Below are 23159 nucleotides of genomic sequence, written 5' to 3'. Positions count from 1 at the left end.
AATAATGTAAGTGTATATACATTCATTTCATACACTATAAGTTGTTGTTCATTCAATTTTTAGAGGTGTAGATGGATTTTTTTGTATTATAAGTGAAAAGCATTTTATTATGACTCCAATTTTAGTCGCGACTCGGCTTGATATTTTTTCCCACAGTAACTTGGGACTTGCTTGAAACCTGAAGGTTACTTATTAGACTTGCTTGCATCTTGCACGTATGTGACTTATCTTTACTTGTCATGGTCTGTGTTTTTGTTTATACTATATCGAGTTTAGTTTCATGTTTTGTCTTGTTTTCATGTGTCCCATGTTCGTATTTTGTCTTGCTCGTTACCTTTTCGTTTCCTTCTGTTCTGGTTAGCCCTGTTCCTTGTGTCTACCAATCAGCTCCCCCCAGTGCACTTGTGTCTTTTTCAGGTTTGTCTCGTTGTCTCGTCAGTTAGCTTGTACTTAATTCCCTGTTTTTTTCCCACTCTTTTGCCACTAGCAGTGTTGGTCTAGTCATGTTATGTTTCCCTATTTTGTGGTGAGTTTATTCCCTGAGTTTCTTTGTTACTTTGAACCTTACTTTTCTGGACTTTGATGATTTAGTGTTTGGATTCTATTACATTTCCTACTTGCCTTTTTTCATTTTTGTAAATAAATACTTTTTTTGAGACTCATGCATTCCTGCCTTGCCTCCCTGCTCCCCTGCATTTGGGTCCTCCACGTTTTTGCCTCAACACCACGAAAACCTCCAACTTTGACATTACTCCAACCTCTGTTAATTACTATCCACAGTAACTAACTAACTGACCGACCAAATGTCCATTCGACTGACAAAGTAACAGCAGTCACTAACTGACTATACAAACTGACTGAGTTTAGAAACTGTGGTCACTAAGTCCAGCAACTAACTTTCAATTTTTATACAATATTTAGTTGTCGAGATCAATCCTTATACTGCCTGACCTGTAGGGGTCAGCTTCTGGGTTTAAAATGAAGAGAAAATGTTGCAAATGGAGTGCAGTTACATAATGAAGTAAGCAAGAGTCTCTGGTTCCTCTCAAAGATTCAGTGGCCTGCTGTGAGCAAAGGGAAACACCCAGAACACAGCAAGGTTATAAAACACAGCATACAGTCATTGCAGTCATTTGTTAAATCATATTGCAGTCATTTGTTAAATCATTTAAGTTCATTTTTTTCTGCATTAATGTAAACACAGCACCCCATATTGATGGAAAAAAACATAATTGTTGAAATTTTTGCTGATTTATTAAAAAAAGAAAAACTGAAATATCACAGTATATAAGTATACAGTATACAGACCCTTTGCTGTGACACTCATATATTTAACTCGGGTGCTGTCCATTTCTTCTGATGATCCTTGAGATGGTTCTACACCTTAGTTGGAGTCCAGCTGTATTTGATTATACCGATCGGACTTGATTAGGAAAGCCACACACCTGTCTACATAAGACCTTACAGCTCACAGTGCATGTCAGAGTAAATGAGAATCATGAGGTCAAAGGAACTGCCTGAAGAGCTCAGAGACAGAATTGTGGCATGGCACAGATCTGGCCAAGGTTACAAAAAACATTCTGCTGCACTTAAGGTTCCTAGGAACACAGTTGCCTCCATAATCCTTAAATGGAAGACGTTTGAGATGATCAGAACCCTTCCTAGAGCTGGCCGTCCGGCCAAACTGAGCAATTGGGGGAAAAGAGCCTTAGTTCTAGAAAAAGTTCTAGAAAGTCAACCATCACTGCAGTCCTCCAACAGTCGGGGCTTTATGGCAGAGTGGTCTGCCTCTCCTCAGTACAAGACACATGAAAGCCTGCATGGAGTTTCCAAGAACTTCAGACTGGGCTGGAGGTTCACCTTAAAAAAAGACAATGAAGCACACAGCTAATATACTGAAGGAGTGGCTTCAGAACAACTCAGTGACTGTTTTTGAAAGTCCCAGCCAGAGCCCTGACTTAAACCCAATTGAGCATCTCTGGAAAGACCTGAAAATGTCTGCCCACCAACGGTCACCATCCAACCTGACAGAACTGGAAAGGATCTGTAAGGAGGAATGGCAGATGATCCCCAAATCCAGGTGAGAAAAACATGTTGCATCATTCTCAAAAAGACTCATGGCTGTATTAGCTCAAACAGGTGCTTCTACTAAATACTGAGCAAAGGGTCTGAATACTTATGGCTGTGTGATATTTCAGTTTTTATTTTTTAATAAATCTGCAAAAATTTCAACAATTTTGTTTTTCCCCTGTCAATATAGGGTGCTGTGTGTACATTAATGTGAAAAAAATGAACTTAAATGATTTTAGCAAATGGCTGCAATATAACAAAGAGTGAAACATTTCAGGGGTCTGAATACTTTCTGTATCCACTGTAGACAGAGAAGTAAAAGACAACCACTTCACTGCTGTCACTTAAGCATGACAAAACAGCTGTCAATGTCAATGTGTTTTTCATCTTGTTGAATTGGGACTACCGCATACCGTTTGTGAAATTGTGTGTTTTTTTTTTCCATTCAAAAACACTCACCCATAGTGTTTCTTACAATCAGTCTGGTGTACAAGTGTTGATCAATAAAAAGCAGTGTCTTCTTATGTGATGTACTTGGACATTCCAAGACTTAAAAATAATGGTAATCTAATCTTTTAAAATGATCTCCAATCTAATAAACGTGGGTTGAATTAATATGCCCTTTTTGCATCGTCCGACTTGAAGCAGGTTTCAAATACAAACATTTCTACTGTATTAATTGGTCTAATGCGACTTGCCTGTTATAACTCTCTCCCTGTTAGGCTCCTCAACTACACACAGTCTGCTGTGAATCAAATGTCAGTTGTGTGCAACCTTGAATTGGATTTGTGAGAATGTTACAAAACATCTTTTGTTATTACTTTCTGCCAGCAGTCTCACACATTGGAAAATATCAAAGTGAATGTGTAATAAGATGAAAGAGAGAAGACACACACATAAGGTTTTTATTGCTTGCATGGCCGAAATCACATATCTGCTCCGTTTCAAGAAGTATCAAGAGCCACAGCAGAACCCTTGACTTGAAATGAACTTGCCAATTTACAGGAGATTCACTGATACTCAAAAAAATATTACACAAAAGGTTACAAATGCAAATTGCACAAGTATTTCCCCCCTTATCATCTTATGCTTATGTCATTGTTCAAATTTGGCCACATCCGGCCCGCCACATCAATTTATGTGGCCCGCAAAAGCAAATCAAGTGCGTCGACTTCACGTTTCTTGCTAAAATAACAACATTGCAAATCGTCTTCCCTTTTATATAACGTTGATTGCAAACATTTTTGTAACTAATCCTCATTTCAAAATAAACTGAATTAACAACTTTTTACTGGCTTCTGGTTTCAAATATAGTTATTCATCGATTTGTGTGTGTATATGTAATAACATGAGGCAATTGTACATTTACTGTATATGTGTTCGCCCTCATGACGGCCCTCCGAGGGAAACCATAACTACGATGTGGCCCGCAGCAAAAATGAGTTTGACAACCCTGCTCTAGAGAGACAGAGTGAGAGCTAGTGGATGCTGTTTGTGTGGGAATTTCGACATTTACTCGTTAAAATGTTATCTTTTTTCTTCCAACTGCTTGGAAAATCACAACTTTACCCTTATCATTTTACTGGATTGCAGTCATTTTGGATTTGTACCATTATCTGGATCAATGCCAAAATTTGATGGGTTGTATTTCCGCCTGCCCTGCGATTGGCTGGCGACCGGTTCAGGGTGTACCCCGCCTCCCACCCGAAGATAGCTGGGACAGGCTCCAGCAGCCCGCAACCCTAGTGAGGATAAGCGGTAAAGAAAATGGATGGATAGATGGTTGGATGAATTTTAACCTTAGCCCATGCGACCACCAGTGAAATATTTCAGGTACATGAAACATAGTTCCTCACTAATCACAAATACAGTTAAATGAACTGATTCATGTATTGTAAGGGAGCACATCAATCATATTATCCCTCTTTTGAAAAGAGTTCATTTGAATATATAATACAACAGTGGGAGCCACTTTTGACAAAACCACATTTGTTCTTTTTCACACCATCTCCACAGGACTTGCCTCAGATGGCACAAAATGAGTCTTCCAAATACGCAGGTTATGATTTCCTCATCACTTTGTGGTTCTGGAACAAGATGTTGGTTGGATTACTTTACAGGATGAATGTTTCTTCTGGAAATGTCAGGAGCTGCGCTCGCATTCATGTACTGTAAATGTGTGTGAAGCTGCTGGATAGTACACACTTGCACATAAACATGCGCATGCCTGTACACAAGTGGAGAAAATAGTGTGACCGCTGAGCAAAACTGCAATACTAACCAGATAGTTTTAATCCTTGATGGTAGTTTCTGGAAAATACATTGTGTGAGTGGCCATGCCTTACATAATCATTTTGTGTATAGTAATAATGTGTTTGTAACCTCATAGTGAGTCTCTGTGTGTGTTTAATATTGACTCTAAACAGGAAAAAAATCGTTTTTTGCAAAATAATGAGTCTTATTATTGGTCTAAGCTGTCAAGAGTGAATAATAAAACGACAGCCCACAGTCAATCCACACACCCCAACACGCAGATGAAAACATGCAAACGTACCAGTGCTGTATATTCTGCCATGCATAAACACAACCACGTGAGCATGGCTGGAAAACACACACACGCACTCATGCACGCAAACACACACACGTACACACATACAGTGTGTCTTTTATTCACTGCTGGAGTTGTAGCATGTGGCAACGTTTAAAGTCTCGTCTTCAAGACAAAGCTCAGACTCAAGATGTGTGTGTTCGCGTGTGTGTGTGTGCGTGTCCGTGTGTGTGTGAGAGACAGAGAGAGCGAGAGAGACCTCCTACCTTTCCTTTCTTGGAAGTCTAATCCTGGAGTCTTGACAAGGTCTCCATGTCAGTACATTCCTATGTGACAGAGAAAAGCAGGAATCCCAAAAGAAGTTCTGTTTTATAACACATGAAAATCTCACTCAATGCTGCAACATTTAAACGCCCCACAAACACCTCAAATATCTCATTACGTTGCAATACAGTCGGTTGTCCAGAAATATTGCTCGCAATCCTGTTAGCTCACATCGCATCACTATTTGTCACTGTGCTTGTACAAAATTTGACACATTTGATTATGGCTGGAAAGTCAGTCGTTTCCACTTGGACTTTAACAGGTTCGACTTCAAAGCAATATCCTCAAATGAAAAAAACAAGTATTTGCTTTGTTTGTGATTAGACTGTCAGTAATCCTGCCAAGAAACATAAATCTTTTGGCAAAATGTATTGATTTTTAGAATAAATTTAGAAAAAAATATACCTGATAGGATATAGTAATGGGTAGAATATTTTCTAGTTAAAGGGGGCCCACGTCACTTTTTATGTAGATATAATTTAGGGAAAGTGACGAGAAACCTTTTTATCAGTCTGGTAATCTGAAGGTTGCTACACTTTCTTAAATTTTGATAAGAGTTCTAGACGGCCAGAGGTTTCTTTCCTCGAACCCACACACCACAAAGCGGGTAGTGAATTTTATGGAAGATTTAATGATCTAACATGGGGAATCTACAGGGAAGCAATACAGAAAAACACAAAACAAACAAATTACAGACGAAGATTGGCAAAGGAAACTGACTTGTGATGTGAGATTGGTAGAATGAGCGTGTAGTGACCATGCAGGTAGCTGGGGTCCTGTTCTCGTTCATTTAAAAACCAAATATCAGAATCAGAATCATCTTTATTTGCCAAGTATGTCCAAAAAAACACAAGGAATTTGTCTCCGGTAGTTGGAGCCGCTCTAGTACGACAACAGCCAGTCAATTTACACTAGACAGAAAGACATTGACAAAAAAAAAGTCACTGAGCAGTAAAGGGTTGCTAGTTATCTGGTAATGCCGGTACATTTTATTTTTTTTATACACTAATCGGTACTTTTAGTAGACCGCAAGTTTGACTTACATGTGTTGACCAATTCAGGCAGGTGGGTCGACCAGGGATGGTCTGCAGGAAAAGGAAGAAAAGAGAAAAAGACGCATTTCATGTGCAGGTTGGCCGGCGCGCTGGCAGTGGCAATGCTTGCCACACGGTCAGGGAAAGCTTGCACCGCAATTGCTTCTCAACGGAGCCTCGTCTGTAAACTGCCCCACACCCAAAAGGGTAGCGGTGGGTAGTTGGCAGGTGCCTTCTGCGGTCGACGCTTGGCAGCGCGGCAGGATAGTTCGGCATCTCCCAGCTTCCGGCACCTCGTGGTGAGAGGTTGGGGGCTCGCTGGACTGGGCCAGGCCTTCGGCAGGTGGAACAATGAGAGAGTGATAGAGCGAGAGAACGAGAGAGCGAGAGAGAGACAAAGAGCCTCGGCCTTTTAATCCGCTTCAGAGAGCGAGGTGGCCCCTTTTGACCAAATGGAAGCCAAACCGCGCCTCTAGAATTGCATTTCATCTTTGTATAATAGTATAGTATAATTTGTGGTTTAAAACAAATATTAATTATTGGATTTAACATTTCAAATGTTATGTGATTGTTCCAAACACTGTTGGGCAGCTGTGGCCCAATGGTTAAGATCATCGCCTGCCACCGTGGGGGACCTAGGTTCAAGACTCCGACTGGACCATCCGCCAACATCACCCGGACTCATGGCTGTGGTGTCCTTGAGCAAGACACTGATACCCTGAAATGCTCCCCGGGCGCATCAGCTGCCCCCTGCTCCAGTGTGTTCCACTAACATGTGTATGTGTTCACTGTGATGGGTAAAATGCAGAGAACAAATTTCATGTGCATGCATGCATGCATGTTCATGACAATAAAGTGTGATTCTTCTTCTACTTGTCCACTCACTGTAATAGTCTTGCCATGCTGGACTATTTGCATATCTGTTGTTGCCCAATACTGGCCACTCATGTCAGAGTAGTATTTTTGATTGAGTACTTTCTTACTCTTACTCAAGTAATTATTTGGAGGACTACTTTTTACTTTTACTTGAGTCATATTATTCTGAAGTAACAGCACTCTTACATGAGTACAATATTTGGCTACGCTACCGACCCCTGGTCGGTTATTTGTCATTGTGATTAGTTATTTGCTGTCGTGTGTTTCAAATTGCTGTTGTGTTATTTAGTTATTTACTGTTGAGTTTTGCACTTCAGAGCCACAGTAGTTTGCAAGCCAGTGCTGGTTCTACCACTTCCAATCACACCGCAGCAAACTGCTGCAACTGTCCTGAATTGAGCCGTTTGATGGAAAATGTGGGTTCTCCTTTTTATATTGACATGTAGATTGCAGCCGCCCTGGAGAACAGTTAACACTTGGATTGTCATTTTGTAGACATCATGGGCAATCACAACATAAAATGCCAGCGATTCAGTCAAGGAAAGAGGACATTCACTGGTATAGAGAATGTCCTTGTTGCTATAATGGCTCTTTTTGGAGGCAAATCTCATTTCACAGTCATGGCAATTGAACAAAGTGTAACCCAGATTTCAGCTATCGCAATCTAAAAGTAAGACAGTTATACTTAAAACCTGCTGCACAAATTACTATGGATAAGGCCTGACAAAATCCAATTTTCTTTTAGCATGAATGCAGAGTAGGGCCTTTCATGGTATGTGTTTTAATGCCTTCTTCTTCCATATGCAGTAAAGTCTATGACTGTTTGGATCATTTGGTTTCCAGGCCCTCTAAATTATTCACTTTTTTCAAAGCTCATTGTGACAAACATGAAGGGCATTTGTCGGAAAATTACAGTTGCTCATAAGACAAACAGCATCTCTGTTCCTTTGAGAGTATGTGTGCAAAAACCGTGGCAGTGAGCTTGCACACACTTGGGCGTCAACTAAAGCAGCTCATGGACTGTCATTGGTGTTATTGGGTGGGAAGAATGACTTAAGTGATATCTGAATTGGGCTATGCAGGAGACCCACAACTGAAACAAAAAAAAAAACACTCTGTGAATGCCAGAATCAGGACTGTCATAAATACATCCATCTATCCATTTTCTGAGCCGCTTCTCCTCACTAGGGTCGCGGGCGTGCTGGAACCTATCCCAGCTGTCATCGGGCAGGAGGCGGGGTACACCCTGAACTGGTTGCCAGCCAATCGCAGGGCACATACAAACAAACAACCATTCTCCCTCACATTCACACCTACGGGCAATTTTAGAGACTCCAATGAATGCATGTTTTTGGGATGTGGGAGGAAACCGGAGTGCCCGGAGAAAACCCAAGCAGGCACGGGGAGAACATGCAAACTCATTAACTTAGAATTTTATGGCTGCAACACTTTCCAAAAAAGCTCAGACAGGTGGTTTAAAAGACTGAGAAAGTTGAGGAATGCACATCAAACACCTGTTTGGAACATCCCCCATGTGAACAGGCTAATTGGGAACAGGTGGGTGCCATGATTGGGTATAAAAGGAGCTTCCCTGAATTGCTCAGTCATGCACAAGCAAAGATGGGGCGAGATTCCCCTCTTTGTAAACAAGTGCATAAGAAAATAGTCTAACAGTTTAAGGACAATGTTCCTCAATGTACAATTGCAAGGAATTTAAGGATTTCATCATCTACGGTCCATAATATCATCAAAAGGTTCAGAGAATCTGGAGAAATCACTGCATGTAAGCGGCAAGGCCGAAAACCAATATTGAATGCCCGTGACCTTTGATCCCTCAAGCGGCACTGCATCAAAAACCAACATCAATGTCAGTAAATACAGTTCGGCGCTACAGCTGTCAGTGCAACTTGAAACTATACTATGCAATGCAAAAGCCATTTATCAACAACAGCCAGAAACGCTGCCGGCTTCTCTGGGTTCTCGAGCTCATTTAAGATGGACTGGAAAAGTGTTCTGTGGTCCGACGAGTCCACATTTCAAATTGTTTTGGGAAATTGTGGACGTCGTGTCCTCCGGGCCAAAGAGGTAAAGAACCATCCGGACTGTTATGGAGGCAAAGTTCAAAGGCCAGCAGCTGTGATGGCATGGGACTGTGTTAGTGCCAATGGCATGGGTAACTTACACATCTGTGAAGGCACCATTAATGCTGAAAGGTAGATACAGGTTTTGGAGAAACATATGCTGCCATCCAAGCAACGTCTTTTTTCATGGACGCCCCTGCTTATTTCAGCAAGACAATGCCAAACCACATTCTGCCCGTGTTACAACAGCATGGCTTTGTAGTAAAAGAGTACAGGTACTAGACTGGCCTGCCTGCAGTCCAGACCCGTCTCCCATTGAAAACGTGTGGCGCATTATGAAGCGTAAAATACGACAACGGCGACCCCGGACTGTTGAACAGCTGGAGCTGTACATCAAGCAAGAATGGGAAAGAATCCCAACTACAAAGCTTCAACAATTAGTGTCCTCAGTTCCCAAACATTTATTGAATGTTGTTAAAAGAAAAGGTGATGTAACACAGTGGTAAACATGACCCTGTGTCAGCTTTTTTGGAATGTGGAAGTTTATCAGTTTGAACATTAAATATCTTGTCTTTGTAGTGTATTCAATTAAATATAGGTTGAACATGATTTGCAAATCTTTGTATTCTGTTTTCATTTATGTTTAGCACAACGTCCCAACTTCATTGGAATTGGGGTTGTACATGGGCGCAGTGGACAAAATCATTAGTGCTGCTCATCCCGCAAATATTTCTTACAAATTGTCATTTAAAGGGAAATAAAAAGGAATTCGAATGGCAAAAAACATGAGTATTGTTACAACAGATCAAATATGTACCAAACACACATTCCCTGACTTTTTGTTTTATGTTTAGTTGCTTTAAATGTGGGTTAAATTGTGCACTATATTTTGCTCCCAACTTCATTGGAATTGGGGTTGTACTTTGAATAGTTGTAATGAGGGTAATCATTATCTTGAATTAAAAATATTTAAAAACCTCATCTGTAAAAGGAATAGCCCTCAATTAATCTGCCAATACATATTTTCTAAAGATTTTGCTGGAGAGAAAAAATGAGTACTTACGGCAAATTTTTTCTTTGGTTTGTCATTTAGTTGAAACACTGGCACAATATATCATTAAACTTTATGGCTTTATGTATCTAGATTGTGTACTTATCTAGATAAACTGCATAGAGATGTTGATTCACATTATAAATGTAGATAAGACAATGCAGTTACGAGGATATAAAAATCTTTGAGCTCTCAACCTAATTGCTGCATGGGTTTGCTCAATTCTTGACACTCAGTCATTATAAAAAGCTGTCATCAGTTTTAGAGAACTCTTATCTTCTTTGCTCCAAGACACTTTTGGAGCTGGTGAAATAAGTGGGTAACTTTCCAAACTTGGCTCTGTGCTTGTGCTGGTGCAAAGAATGCAGCGGTTGTTTTAACATTACAATGACTTGGCAGGGCTCTGCCGTGGTTCCAGACACCCCCAGACTTTCATCGCAGGATGCCTCCAGCAGCAATTCATAGAAAGTTGAGGTGATCATGAGTACATAGGCTTTCAAATGCAACATTTTTCCTGTAAAATACTTTTTTTTATGTAAAAAGAGACCATACCTGTCAAGTTTGTGTTAAATTTTAATAAGCACAATTATTATTTACACTACTCAGTTTAAGTGACAATTATTTTTGGCTCCTAATTGCGAAACAAAGAGAGGAAAACCTCTGAAATCAAATATCCTTAGCTACCAAATGTAATAAACCGCCATGAAGGAACAATCTGCCAATACAACTGCACCAGTGTTGACAGTTGTGTATTTGTATGCTCAGTGTATGTTACACGTCAAACACATGGCCTGGGGGCCTGATCCAGCCTGCCAAATCATTTTATGTGGCCCGTGTAAACAAATCAACAGTGTCAACTTCCGTGGGTCTTGCTCAAATCCATACTAAAACTTCAACTTGTCATATGTAATAAATGTTGACATTTTGCAAGAGTATTTATTTTTTGTTACTGAATCCTTTTTACAGTAACTTGAACAAATATCCTTGACTTCTGATTTCAAAACTACATATCCCTCAACTTATTGTGTATATGTAATAATATGATGATGCAAGTAAACGTCACACGGCCCTCTGAGGGAAACCATAACTACAATGTGGACCTCGACAAAAATGAGTTGGACACCCCTGGTGTATGTGATATCACATATGCGTCACTTGACAGTAGATAATATACTAGTAAATAGTAAATACTGTACCTTTTCATTGAGACTCTGGGCTGCTTGAGAGCAAGAAGATCCTCGCCTTGCTGCAACGCCCTTAGCCTAACGATTTTCATGAGGGTTACTGTTTTTTCAACACCGAAGCGTATGCTATCAATACGCACATTTGATAAAAAGCAAAAAACGCAACCGTATGCAGCACAATGTACCATTCTTGGTCTTTTGGTTTTCTTGTCATCCACACATGTGGAATGCGCTGACAACTTTGACCTCCCTAGCTTAGCGTTGCCATCAGCATGGAGCCCAAAATGTGCATGCCTTATCTACCTAGGCATATCTGTGGTGCCTCTGGCCTCACAGGACTGGTGCGTCCTGGAGGCCGCGCCCCCTAGTGGCCTAGCAGACTTCCGTTGTGCGTGGTGTGAACTTGCAGAATTTCACCTTTGCAGTTGTTTTGGGATTTGTGTGTTTTTTTTGTGTGTTTGCAGCATTTTTCATTTGCTGTTGTTTTCTGTGATTTCAGTATTTTTATTTTTGCAGCCTTTTTCTTTTGTAATTGTTTTATGTGCTTGTGTGTTTTTCATTTTGGGTCATTCCTGCTATGTAACATATGGCCGTTTGCAGAACATTTGCTCCTACAGGCCACTCTATGTAAGAATTTCCTCACATGCTGTTCCTCACATGCTGTTAGAAACAAATTTTGGACCAAGAATATAATGACTGTACTAGGACAAACAAAATATTATGTGTGGATACAGAAAAAGAAGATGATAAATCAGAAGAAGCACACAATTGAAACAATAACAGATATCAATAGCAGGAATGTTTTGATGCTTTCGCTTGCTTGTCTGAGATATTTATTGACTTTCCTTTGTCATAGGATCTGGGACATTCTGCAGATGGCAACACTGCCCAAAGTACTTTCCCCCCACACAAAAGGATGAAAATTACACAATCGTAAACACAACAGCACAAAAACAGTGCCACTCTTATGAATACTGGTTTCAGCCTCGGCAGTGTTGGGAAAAGTTCATTTTCTGCTTGAACTAGTTCAAAGTTCAGTTCATCGTTTTAAAAATGTACTAGTTCAGTTCATAGTTCATAATTCAAAAAGTTTTAACTAAATTCACCACTCCAAAAATTAACTAGTTCATAGTTATTTTTTTTCTTGCTTCTTAATGTTGCTGACGGGCTATTACCCTCAAAATACTGGGTTTTCATTTTCCCATTGTTGCCACCCATTCAGTCCACACCAGTAGCCAGATACAGCTTTCACCCTAGAATCTCAAAAACATGAGGAAAAACTGGTGTCTTTGGTGGTCTTTTTTAAAATGAGGAATTAAAACAAAAACAATGTGCAAAATAAAAATAAAATAAAAAACGATTGGCTGGCTACCGGTTCGGGGTGCACCCCGCCTCCCTCCCGATTTGTCCTGGAGGTCCCTAACAAAACCTGGCACTCTTGATTGAAAATTAGTTTTTGTTCGTAAACCGGAATGAGTGTGTTCTCAATTACGTTCATCAGGCAGAAATGAACTAAGTTCAGTTCAACAACACTGAACCTCGGTAACACATAAAATGGCTTTAAATAGGTCATTATTAAGTCAGTCCTTGTGATTATTATTTCTCGACTTGGTTCCTGAGGTTTGTGGTAAGCCTATAATGAGTATACTATTATTCACTGATTTACTAACGAATTGACTAGTTTTACTAGCTTTTTCCCCCTGCACGCTCACACGCACAAACACACACTCACATGCACACACACACACGCTCACACACACTGAGTCAGACAGACGTACAGACAATCACCATCTTAACTCAAATTGAAACCAGATGTTATGCATTTATATCATCATGAAGACAGGAAAGAGAAAGAGGAAAACAATGTTTGTTTTGTTTAATTTTAGGAAATGTTGCTTAGATTCATATACAGTACAAATACGTGGCGTGCTCCAAATGGTCTTTAGGAAGACTACTGTAATCTGGGCCATTCAGAGAACAGTGGTGTGCTTAAGTAGTTGGTCTGGTAAATGACATATTTAATGCAAATCTTCTTTAAAGCCATGATGACATTTTTAACATGAGTTGCTTATTTACATACAATAGATGCCCAGTGTATGGAAAGGTCTAGAGCATGGGTGTAAAACTCAAGGCCCGGGGGCCAGATGCGGCCCGCCACATCATTTTATGTGGCCCGCAAAAGCAAATCATGTTCGTCAACTTCCGTGATTTTTGCTAAAATCTGTACCCAAATTCCAAACTGTCATAATAATAAACAATAATGTTGAGATATTGCATTTTCTGTTACCAAACCCTTCTTCTACAGTAACTTAAACAATACTTGAACAAACTATCATCCTTGTCTTCTGATTTCAAAACTAGTTATCCCTCAATTTGTTGTGTAATGGTAATAATGTTTTGGTGATGATTAAACATTTGTATGGTTTCGTTTCACTGTTCTAACAGCCCTCTGAGGGAAATCATAACGACCATGTGGCCCGAGACAAAAAAGAGTTTGACACCCCTGGTCTAGAGTATGGTTTTAGGCTGGGAGAAATTTTAAGAGGCACCACTGGGCTGAAAGAAACTGCTAAGTTTGGTGACAATTAACTGTAAGGCACTACAGTGGGACAAGGGTTAAAGCCACAGAACATTTCATTGGGAGGTTTATTCGGGGGGAATTTTGGAAATATACAATTGGATTTTTCATACGACTAAATGGGAATAGCCGTCACGGTGCACGACTGGTTAGCACATCTGCATCACAGTTCTGGGGACCGGGGGCCTGGGTGGGTTTTCTCCGGGTATTCCGGTTTCCTCCCACATCCCAAAAACATGTGTCGTAGGTAGACTGAAGACTGTATATTGCCCGTACGTGTGAATGTGAGTGTGAATGGTAGTTTGTTTCTATGTGCCCTGCGATTGGCTGCCGACCGGTTCAGGGTGTACCCCGCCTCCCGCTTTAAAATAGCTGGGATAGGCTCCAGCAGCCCGCGACCGTAGTGAGGATAAGCGGTAAAGCAAATGGATGGCTGGATGGATAAATGGGAATACATTTTTAGGGTGTTTGTATGTTTGTGTGTACCTTCGGGTATGACAAAATTGGAGGAGGCTGAATGTTTGGTTTTAGAGAAGAATGAAGAGAAGCGGGTCCTAGGACAGAGCCCTGGGACATACCAGCAGAAATGGGATTTGTATGTTTTCAGTGGAATGGACAGTTTATGGCTGTAATGTTGAATTGCTCATTTCTCCCAACATGCTTCAATTTCATTCAGTTTGAATAACTGGATACGGTGTATTGGGTATACAGGTGGGTAGATGTTTGCTAAAAGGTAAGGTAATATTTATATTTCTTGTGATTCATAAAAGCACATTAGTAAAAATATATCACTTTAAAACTGTAGGGGGAACCATTAAATGCAAAAAAAAAAAAAAGGTGACTGTTGTGACGCTGAACCAGTTGCCAGAACCTCCCCCGACGTCATGGGCTGCATTCTTCCAGGCTGCTTCGCTATACAGCAAATACAACAACGAACTGTTTGCTTAATATTAAAACATGCATGTGAGGCGCCACCCACTGGCGTTTGAGAGTATTGCAACCCGTGGGCTTCCATTCAGGGTTCTAACTGATGATAAAATGTCTATCTTGATACTTCACAAACTCTGCACAAATATTCCAAATGTATGCGTTGATGTCTGTGTCAGTGTGTCAACTTTACCGGTTCAGCTGCAAGACTTTGAGAACTGTTTGTCCTGATTTGAAACCCCAAGGAGCATGAAATATGATTGAACCATAAGCAGTTGATTTGCCAAGACTAAAGTTTAAACAGTTATTCTATATGCTTGATCTATGAGTAAAGAGTACATAGTTTGGAGTATTTTCTATTAATATATGATTTTTAACCCATTTCATGGGTGAAAATTGTAGGCTAGATTCAAGCTGATGGGTGTGGTCTTGGCTGGTCATCGTTCCTCTTCGACACGCCCCCTGGGTATTTAACCGGTGACTCCCGCCGCCTCGCTCTCTTGGTTCTTCGCTCTTGCCTTGGCTCTTGCTATCATCTCCCCTGCTATGGGGTGGCCCTTGGCCCTACCCTTCCTTTTGTTCGGGCACGAGGCCCGGTAACCGCGGGTCTGAGGGATGCAGCCTCTACGTGGGCCACCGCAAGGCAATCAGAGCAGCTGCTACTGAAAATACCAGGTACGCTTCCAGCCAAGCGTGATCGCTCTGAACTTGCTCGCGAGTCCCTGAAAAGGCAGGAAGAGAAACGGTCGCAACCTACCACAGAATGCGTGAGGAACAACTTCTTTCCCTTTTTCCAGCTGGTTTTGTTTTATTTTTGTGGATCTTTTTCGTCCACCAAACCTACCTCCTCACCTCCTGAGACTTCCGCAGAAAGACTACTCCCAAAGACCATCTGATCTACATTCGTGAGTAACACAGCAGTGGTTGCCAGACTGTACAATATTAGTGCCTAATAATTTCGGGGAAATTACTAGCTTCACACAAAATCCCAACTTTGTCTTCTCTCTCTCTCTCATCCAGACTGGACGAATTATATGCTCACGTTTTCAACTTTACTCCAACATACAATGTTCTAGTTCCCTTTTTTACACACCTATTCCCCCCCCCCCTCTTCTTTCACCAGTATTAGTGTTATTTTCTTCCTGTAGTTAGCCTCTTTGTGTTTCCCTATCGATCCCTCGTAGATTTAATTAAATATTCTATAAAATTCCACTCTTGATTGTGTTTTGTGTGTGTTTTGAGTTTAAGTAAACCTCTGTCATCTGGAGCTCGTATTTCATAAAATGTAGCAACTTTTAGATTATGAGACTGATACAAGGTTTGTTGTCGCTTTCTCCTAAATTTTATACATATAAAGAGAGACGTAGTGTCCCTTTACGAGACGAGAAATTAGTTTGATTCTGACGTTAAACATCTATCGGACTAAACCGGAAGTGAATGTAGGCGTTTACCTTCCTTCGTATATTTTTCCAAATTAATAAAATTTTTATTTAAACCAATATACGCTACAGTGACAGTTGTTGCAAGTAGTATTGTCATAGGCTTGCACCCACGCTTCTTGAGCAGTGTCACCACAGTTACCTGGAAAAGTAACTTAGATACTTTACTTAGTTATTTTAGTGATTACTTGATTTCAAAAGTAACCAAGTTAGATTACAAGTTACTTTATTAATTACATTCAGCATCTGCCGAATGGCAGTATTATGAACTATCCACAGTATGAAAGTGTACAGCTGTAAACATTACTTGGCAATCCACTCAATGCAAGTTACAGAATGCCATCAACATGAACCATCCGTCCGTTTTCAACACCGCTTATCCTGGTTAGGGTTGCAAGGCGCTGGAACCTATCCCAGCTGACCTCGGACTACACCCTGAACTGGTCGCCAGTCAGTCGCAGTGCACATATAGACATGGACAACCATTCGCACTCACATTCACACCATCACTGATTGGGAACGGAACCCATGCTGCCCACACAGAAGTCAGGCGAGTATACCACTACACCATCAGTGACCAACATGAACCTATACATAAATATTTGTGGGTAACTTGAAGCTGCATTAAATGAGCTTTAAGGCCGACCACAGGCGCGGGCATTGCGTAACGTCAGCCCCCATGAAACACGCATGCCAAAACTTAGTCCAGACTTGACGTGCCCAATAACACTGTTGTAGCAGAATGTGAAAGCTTCTGTTTCTGAAGTCATCCATCCATGAAATGGGCCCAAACACAGCACAATTTTGGTTAAAAAATGCTTAGGAATTTCTAAAAAAATTAATTGAAGCTATTTATGCCTAAACTCGCCTGAGTTTGGCAGGTGATGAAAAGCTTTGCACAAAACAGTGCGTTCTCACGCAGACATTTTTTTTCCAAGAGGATTTGGAGTGTAGCAGCCATGAAGTGGGCAGGTACTTGATGACGGAACTACATCACAACGACGGCGATTTAAAATGCTGTCGTTTGGAAGCGATTTGGGGTTCAAAGGCTATTGCATTCAATAGACAAACTGCATAGATGTCAAATTTAAAACAGGTCACACTCATTTTGACCTGTTATCCATAAAAATAGTGGAATAATTTGGATTTTGATGGATGGGAACATTTAATTTGGAATCAAACAAGCAACAACAATCATAAACTCGAATAGCTAGAATATTTCTAACACCTTTTATGAAGGAAAATGACACAGTGACTTGAATAAGTAACTTTAATCTGATTACTGCTCTGGAAATAGTCATGTTAGATTACTCATAATCTAAACTGCATAGATGTCAAATTTAAAACAGGTCACACTCATTTTGACCTGTTATCCATAAAAATAGTGGAATAATTTGGATTTTGATGGATGGGAACATTTAATTTGGAATCAAACAAGCAACAACAATCATAAACTCGAATAGCTAGAATATTTCTAACACCTTTTATGAAGGAAAATGACACAGTGACTTGAATAAGTAACTTTAATCTGATTACTGCTCTGGAAATAGTCATGTTAGATTACTCATTACCCCCAAAAGTGGTCATATTAGGGTAACGCGTAACTAAATTAATGGTATCGCTGCTCTTGAGCATGTGCTAAGCTAAGGCATGTGCTAAACCAAGCAGTGCTAACTGGAGTTTTCTTTTGTCTATCCTGGAATATCTTTGCTCTAATAATAAATATTTTAAAAATCATAGTGGCGTTACCAGACCATGGGATTTCCTTTGTCTCAGAAGTGCAGGCATGTTGAGCTGAACCAGTAAGGGACTTAACCAAAGCCTTACACAGAAAAAGTTGACTAGGGTTGTACCATGTTCGGGCAAGGCATAGGGTGCCTAAAAATTATTTTTACAAGCTACAACCATGGAAGTTTATGTTATGATTGTGATTTATCATTGTTTTTCAAATAAGTATACATTTTACATGTTTGTTTTCATTTGGATGCTTGATTTCTGCCTGTGATTTGTCTTTTAGCAGGGCCCTTAACTCTATAACTAGGTGGAGGCTAATCTAGAAGGGCAACAAATGCCGAAGCCCTTATAGTCGAGGCCTCATGTGCTTAATGTAGACTTCTCATTACTTTCTTGATAGGTATAAGGTAGTATCTTTTTTTCAGTATTTTATTCTGTCATTTCTGTGTGGAAAATATTTTATTTTTATGGAATTTAAAATAAACTAAGGGAAGACTACTAATCCCAAACCTTCTTCTTTCAATGGTGGGAAAAATCTCATATATATAGGAAATTGTCCTTAAAATATATTTTTCATACACTTTTGCAGAATATGTAACTACATGTGCGCATAATATACTAAACGCACAGTATACATTGAATACTTGAACAAAAACTGGTCAAGCACCAACATGCTGCAAATGTGCTACTTCCTGTTTGGGTTTAACAATAGGATGAAAGGTGAAGGCTGACAACACAGCTATAGTACGCTAAGATTAATGAATGACCTAAAATAACGTAATAACAACAAATACATATGGTTCAAAAAGTGAGAATTTTTCCAAATCATTTTTATGTACAATTTAATATTATAGCTAAACAGAAATTAGCTAAAGTCATCTAAAAAACAAATGCAGACTGGTGAGAGAAAGCGAGAGAAAATGGTTGAATTTCTTGGTGCTTATTGCATAGTATGATTAGACTGTCATAAATGTAATGAGGTAGAATAAGCTCTGTAAATTGATCTGATATCGGCAAGCTTTTTCTCATGAATGTAGCTGTATTTCATTTTACTGGCTGTACCTCCCAGGCCTGGCCTGGGTCCTGTTTTGCTGCTGGCAGGATGACAACATCACTTACAGGGTGGAAACACTGCTGAGCTTGTCAGCATGACACCACACACACGTGTGAGGGGCTGTTAAGGACATTATTCAGGATTACTATTCACTCACACTTACTATTCAAATGCTTTCACACACACACAAACTACTGAAAGGCTCTCATAAACACAACTCAAACACTCTCATACGCACGAGTCTTGCTCTCATAAGGACTACTCAAACCCTCTCATTAACACTACTCAAACACTCTCATGCTAACAAGTCTTGCTCTCATAAGCACTACTCAAACACTCTCATTAACACTACTCAAACACTCATTAACACTACTCAAACACTCTCATACGCACAAGTCTTGCTCTCATAAGGACTACTCAAACACTATTATTAACACTACTCAAACACTCTCATTAACACTACTCAAACACTCATACAAATGAGTCTTGCTCTTATACGGACTAATCAAACACTCAGATTAACACTACTCAAATGCGTTCACACGAGCACGTCAATCACATTCTCGCACACATCACTGGCATTCATGAGTTCATGTCAATCATGCTCACGGTCACGTCGATTATGCTCACACGTGAATAGTGTAAATCTTTTATGAGGTAGTTCAATTCGCAAAGTGAAATTATACAGATGAACTGCACACTGCACACAGTCAGAGTGAAGTATTTCATATTTAAAATATATTTTTGCCAATAGAGTTTATACCATTCAAGTTCCTTTTTATTTCACTTTAAATTAGGCCCAATTTGTAAGACATATTTGTGAGCAGCACTAATGATTTTCTCCACTGTGCCCATATAAAATATGCCATATTTTCACAATTTTCTTACTTCCTGTGCCAAACAGCTGATTCAACAGTTGGTATTGACCCTTGTTTTGGTGCACTGTTAGACATTCCATAGGGTTCTTACAGGAGCTTACTGGCAAGTTACTGTAAAAAACAAAAAACAAAAACAAAACTTAAAAAAGTGAGGGTTGAGAAATCTGAATTGGATTCTGCAGTCATGCACCACTTGATAAATCGTATTTATACACGCGCTGTGAATCATTATTTGCTCTCAATACTAGTTGATTAGCTTACCTGAATCAGGTGACACTTGGCAGGTGACAATTGGCTCCTGTCTCTTGACCTCAACAATGAGCGTTCTCCCATGGAAACCAAACCGACATGTACAGTATATAATAAAGCATATACAACAATGTTTTTCTGCAATGGTGCCACATCATTAGTGTTCAGTATTTCTACACAATACATTTTTGATCAGTCTCTTTCCTGTATTATCATATTGTCTCTTGTTATATATGCATCTTGTTATTTACATTGAAATGCTTAAACACTGTGAAGCCATGCTGGGCACAAATATTACATTACACTTAGACATTGCTGTAAATTCTACAGTTATTTACCACATACCAAACATTAAAATACTGTAAAGTGATTATACTTTAATTAAATAAAGTTAATTAAATAGTTTCCACTGCATCATGGGCTTTTGGTTGACGTTGCACACTATAAACAGAGAGTTAATATATTTTTATTTCAAGGTTACATATTCTGCCACACCAACTTTCTCTAGTATTTGTGATGTAATATTGTCTCTATGGTGCCTCAGTAAATATGAAATATGAATTAAAATAATCCACGCACTCCTGAGTTCCAGAAGTTTTTCTGCTGAGAGGCCTGAAATCAGACAATTAGAATTTCTCGGGTTTATCTACGTCATTAGCAAAGATCTCCGCCTCCCCTTTTTGCTCCAGAGCCAGCGCTGTCAACAAAACAAAGGTTTGCTCTCACAAGTGGGTCTACTACACGGAGGCAACCAGTCAGAGGAGGGGGTCGGTTTTATCCAAATATGGACAAACCAGATACAAAACTGGGTCAAACAGAAGAAGCTGTCAGAGGGGACTTTTCTGGACACTCGTATGACCAAACCAAGGTGTTTTTTTTTAAATGAAATTGACACTTTTATACTAAGTCCATGTTAGAGTCACACTATGGCATTCTAAATAGACAAAATACGCGCTCTTTAAATCAATGTTTTTATTCATTGTCGTGCTGATGAGTCACATAAGGGAAAATGGGAGCTCTTTTGGTTTGTGGAAGAAGTAGTATTTTACTGCGGTATGTGGTAAATAACTGTAGAATTTGAAGGAATGTCTTACAGTGTACATAAAGAACATTTCATTACACAGCAGCATAGCATTTTACCTCCCATTTGCTTTGGAGCATCCTGTTTCAAAATCACAGTCATCAGCAGCTCACTCGGACTTCTGACTTCTCTATTTTGGGTCATTTACTGCACGATAGAATGCCGAATTCACATTTGTCCTCTTCGTAAACACTTACAGTAACTACACAGCTGATTTGTCCCACCGGTATTTTAGGAACATCAGTTGTTGTTGTTCAGCAAACTGAATATCAGTTTAACTACAGAGTTAATGTCAATGGATCGGGACAGTAATCTCAGTACCATAGTTAAATTGACCAGATCAGTGTTACAAGTGAAAACACACCTCCCTGTGTCCTTACGTATGTGTATGTACTGTCAATTGAGTATATAATCCACCAGCATGTACGAGAACACAAACACACACACACAGGAAAAATAAACTTCCTAAAGTATTCAATGAAAGAAGCTTGTGTCTTATTTGTATTTTCCATCACACAGTGATCACTGAGCCATCTCACATGGAAACAAGCCCAAGTCGGGTCATAGAAACAGAAAATTCACCCTTAAATTGAATCCTGGATGAAAATCATCTCTGCTGCTGCCCCCCTCCTCCCAGACAAGTGATCATCCACAGAAGAGGAGCTTCCACATGCTGCTTACCTTGAGGGTGCACATTTCCCCCCCAAATACTTTCTTTTTACAACTTTGTAGTAAAAAATGTAAAATAAAAACCATGATGAATCTTTTTCCACATTAAATGGATCTGCAAGATGTAAAGGATGTGCCAAAAAAAACACATGACTCGATAAAGCCCAACTTGTAAGGCCATATTTAAACAAATCCAATCCAATTTCACCATTATCAGAAAGGTGGAAAAAGGTTTCCATTGGTTTCTGTCAGAATGTAATCAAGAATAACATTCAACCACGAAAACTATTTTTTTCCCCCTGTTCAGGAATACAAGTAAATAAAATTATGTATTTAATTTATACATTGAGCTTATTTAAAAAATGTGCATAACTCGTTTTGTTGTTGTTGTTGTTTTTGTAAAAAGTACATTTCAAGGATAAAAAGTAATTGCATTTAGTATCCCAAAAAATAATTTGGGTTAAAGAGTGTATGCATACTGGTATATTAACCATGATAATGGTTTTGATCATTGTCAATGTTGTTTAGGGCAGCTGTGGCATAAACCTTATGGTTGGTGATTTATTACATTTATTAAGCACTCTATATTTATGTAAGATTATTAGTAAAATGCAATCGTACAATAAAGACCTCCTCCCTTATATTTGTCATGGCCCAAATAAATGCATGGTACATTGTGCTGTTGAATAAATATGAGAAAAAACATCATATGGTTGTCATCGCGCAGCATCGCCTGGTAGAGACTTGTGGGGGTTACAAGGCGGATGTCTGAACTGGTAGCTGCTAATTGGTGTGAGCAACATGCAAGCTAGACCAAAGAAGATGATGAATTGTTACGGGCTGACGAAAAAGATCTCCTGTTGTGTGTATGTGTGTGCATGCCTGCATATCCTTAGGTTGTTTGTGCACACATGTGAATGTGTGTGTATGAGTTCATACGTGTCACATCAATGGTGCACAACGACCGACGCAGGGCTGGTAAACAGCGCTCTCCCTCACCCCTTGCTGTGAATTCCTTACATTCAAAGGACTCAAGGGCAATTAAGATCACTCTTTTCTTTGCAGAGTGTGTTATGATTCCCTTGCTCTCCTTTTTCTTGTTTTACGGCACCTCTTTCAAGAAACACGTGTGCCTGTAAGTCATAGCTTCTTTTCTTCAATCAGAATGAGTTGAAATGGGTATAATGTAGCTGCAGAGTTCCTATGGGGCTGTAAATAACAAGCGTCGAAAAGGCGGCGAGGGGGGTGAATGCGTTGCCATTTATATGGCTCCCATGTGCAGGAATATGCGCATGCATAAGTATGCCAAGCCACACACATGCATTTAAAGAGCACACTGGGTTGAGCAAACGTGATTACATAAGAGTGTGTGTTTACAGCTT

At 39.8% G+C, this 23159-nt stretch overlaps 1 long non-coding RNA gene across 1 annotated transcript; it reads right to left on the bottom strand.

Moving 5' to 3' along the window:
• Positions 1 to 2710: 2710 nt before the first annotated feature.
• LOC133467964 (uncharacterized) lies at positions 2711 to 6288 on the bottom strand. Its single transcript, XR_009785413.1, has 3 exons — positions 5986 to 6288; positions 4885 to 4944; positions 2711 to 4157 (listed from the first exon to the last, which is right to left on the bottom strand). It is a non-coding gene; the product is annotated as an uncharacterized LOC133467964 (long non-coding RNA).
• Between the last annotated feature and the right edge of the window lie 16871 nt (positions 6289 to 23159).

This window comes from Phyllopteryx taeniolatus, chromosome 1 (genome assembly GCF_024500385.1).
Source record: "Phyllopteryx taeniolatus isolate TA_2022b chromosome 1, UOR_Ptae_1.2, whole genome shotgun sequence".
In the NCBI taxonomy this organism is placed as follows: domain Eukaryota; kingdom Metazoa; phylum Chordata; class Actinopteri; order Syngnathiformes; family Syngnathidae; genus Phyllopteryx; species Phyllopteryx taeniolatus.
Note: the sequence above shows the minus strand (reverse complement) of the source record. Positions and strands in the feature narration are given on the sequence as shown.